Source organism: Melitaea cinxia, chromosome 12, assembly GCF_905220565.1.
Source record: "Melitaea cinxia chromosome 12, ilMelCinx1.1, whole genome shotgun sequence".
In the NCBI taxonomy this organism is placed as follows: Eukaryota; Metazoa; Arthropoda; class Insecta; order Lepidoptera; family Nymphalidae; genus Melitaea; species Melitaea cinxia.
The window spans coordinates 6,852,208-6,855,789 of record NC_059405.1 but is presented as its reverse complement, the minus strand read 5'-3'; positions in this window follow the sequence as shown (position 1 = coordinate 6,855,789).

Sequence of the window (3,582 nt, the reverse complement as noted above, 5' to 3'; positions counted from 1 at the left end):
GTGCTGGTTTTTATATACACGGGCTGAAGACGGGCAGCAGCGTCTTCGGTGTGACAAAGCCTGCCCTGCGGTAACCAACCCGCCTGTCCAGCGTGGTGACTATGGGCAAAACACATGAGTTCGCGCCATAATCATGACGCGAACTTGAGGAAGCCTATGTCCAGCAGTGGACGATAGGCTAAAGTGAAATGTATTTACCTTGTGTTACACGATTTTAAATGAATTTAAACTTATATATCTTCTTCCCTTACTTGAAGGAAAAGGGTAACCAGTCATTAAATCAATCTATTTTATTAGTATTATCGAAAGAAGAAACAACTAGAAAAAACACCAGGTAGGGTAATTTTAATGCAATCATACATTAACTAAGACGCATTTACCTCACGATATCACAATAATAAACAACTTTCAAGTCGCGTTTTCCTTTCGATTTATTTATGATTAAAAATATTGCTTTATTGTCTCCAATAAATACCGTTCATAAGTAAATTAAAGATGATACGGGAACGTTTTATGTTTGTTTCGAATCATTTTGTAAACGTTTTATTAGACTTTGCGTAAGTTACGACGCTCATTAAAATATGAGTATATTTTGTTTAGACATTAATAAATAGATTGTTGTAAATTTCTGTTCCTAATAGAGAATAGCTTGTAATAATATCATCTTAAGAAAACGAGGAACGAATTGTATTTATGTAATTTAGAGTGTCGAAGAGATACGTAAAGATTTTTTTTTATACAAAATCAAACTTTTAATGAGAAAAGCAGTATAATGCGTTTATCATTCGGGATTTATGGTCAATAAATGTTTTTACAGCAACCTTCCGGCCGAGGTTCTTGTCTCGTTTGGTTTTAGTGTTTCGGGGAAAATAAGCAATCATTGTTTATTCGCTGATTCTTCTTGATGTAACGCTTATAGATAGATACGTTATTTGTATTGATTTGTCCAGGTTTATTTGAAATATTTCAAATTTCTCAATGTCAGATTTTGTCAAAATTATCCACAGTTAATACTTAACTAGTTTCGTATTTATCGATCAGTCAAGACATTGTAATTTAAATACATTTTACTTTAGACTGTTTTGAATTGTAATGAAATAGGAGCTTCAAATCAGCGTTAAAAATATTTTTTTAAATGTACAGAAAAGCTAATAAATTACATCAGTCAAGATACTTTACAACGATTGTTACCAAAGCATATATTATTACGAAATGAGTAAATAAGAAACTAATGAAAGTAACTATAAAATAAAATGTCCAATAAATAATGAAATATGTATAGAAAAATGTGAGAGCAAAAGTTAGAATGAAGTTAATTATATATTCATAAAGTAAGGCTTTATAAAGTATATTAACGATAATGAAATGGTATTCAGTACGAAAGATAAAATTGCTTTAAGGTATCCGTTTATTAATACCAAGAAACGAATATTACTTTCATAACCCATCTTCAGCATAAACTTGTCGACACATATCACGTCAAAAGACAAATTAAAGGCAGGGGCGCGGAGGTTTCGCTTACTCATTTTCAAGGGGAAGATTTTACCGTTTAGATTATTTTCAAATAACCGACTTCAATAAATTGCGAAAGAACTTATATTTTGTTATATAAAAGTTTTATTTTAGCAAATATAAGGTTGAAAAATAATCAATATTTTTTTCATCTTAACGAATAAGGCTTCAAAACATCACATTACGACGTTAAGAAATACGTTAAGTCCTAATTTTATTCATTCGTCTTCCAAGATTTTGTATTTAATTATATTGAATAATACTGTACGAATACAAGTAACATTTTGACACAAAATTAGTAGCTATTTGATATTAATTCGTAGTTTATCGAAACATTAAATAAATACATTGAGTTTAAATAACTAACTAACTACTAAAGTATAACTTTAAAGTTTACGTCTTTACATCTAAAAATTGTGTCGTCATTGCTCTGAAATATTCCTACAAAAATATTTTCTTAATCTCGAGTTTGTCTAATCAAAGTAAGATCGTCTTTAGTAGTAAATATTTGCAATGTCTGACGATCAAGCGCGCAAAAACGAGCTGAATAAAATTAGCAAGTAATCTAATGTATTGGAAAATACTTCAAAGAAGGGAGCGCCCTGACGTCTGGATATCCTTCAATAAAATTGGGTATAAATTTTTGAAGCGTTCGTATAATTGCAGAGACAGTCTTCTAATCAAATTCAATATAAAACTTAAGTAAAATTAATTATAAATTGTGCTAAAATTTTTTATAAAATTTTCTAATTATGAAAAATTTAAACAAAATGAAAATTTACGTAAAAAATGGATATAGATTCCGCTTTGGAAATTTTAACATTAAATAGGTAGATTTAAATATTTAAATGTTATTTTATGGGGGGGGGGGGGGGGGGCATGCGGGACGCGTAATTTATAAAAGATTATATAAGCTTTTATATTTAAAACTATACTTAACTATTTTAATGCACATTGGTTGAAAATTATTATTAATATATTCGTCATTGCTAACCCTTAATCGTAACAGCCTTATTGCTTCGGTATATCTGATTTGCCTGCAGTCCGGTCTCAGACGTCCCGATGTGCTGATTTACAAGGCTTCCTTTGTCCTGACGTCTGTCACTGGATGGAGACGTCCACACGGTCCGACCATCTGATTTCGGCATCTTTTAAATCTTACCTCCTTCTTTTGTGTGTCAAAGGCACGGGAGCGTTAAATGCACGAGAGGATTTGTGCAATAGAAGTGACTCTTACAGATAATGCACTGTAATGTGTCAGTCCCGACGTCGACATTCTTGTCTTGAAATATTTTAAACTTAATTTTATTCTATGCGTAACTTGTTATGCATGCCTATTTTGCAGATAACTTTATATAATTTACAAAACAGCGCCTATAATAATAGGCGCTGTTTTGTATACCTTTCTTTAATATCGTTATTTTAATTATTTATAAAATTCGTGTTCAATCAAATCAATATAACTAACAACATTCCAAACATAAGGCGCTTGAGGAAACCTCTTAGCTTGATGTTCCTTAGTAATTAGTTTAACGTGAAGTGGAGGATAAACCGATTAAATATACAATGTAGGTATACAACGCGATGATCATTGATTCGCGATTACAGATTCTGCTTTAGATTGATGGATGCTAATTGCAAATGTTGATACACATATGTTTGTTAGATGCATTAATTAATAACCAATAGAATAATATTAAATCAAACAAGTCTGGCGCCCTAAACCGGATATGCTGTTTTGTGCTGAATTAGTGAAGCGAATGCCCAAAATGAGTTGATAGATACTTAGGTAATGTTATGCTCAAAGGCGTATTTGATGAAAGCAGATTCATATTACTGTGTTCTATAACTCAAAGCTGAAATGGCAACATTACTATATTGTATAGATATTTTATTTCTAATTAATAGGTGCACGGTTAACCAATTAAATGCGATCGTGGTCACTTTATACGATAAATGGCATCAAGATGTGTGTTCGCCGTACTTTTACTATCTGATATCTTTTAAGCTGCGTCACGTTGAATAAAATCATTGGTGTGTGGCGTAGCCGGAGGCGAGCGAGATGAGTGA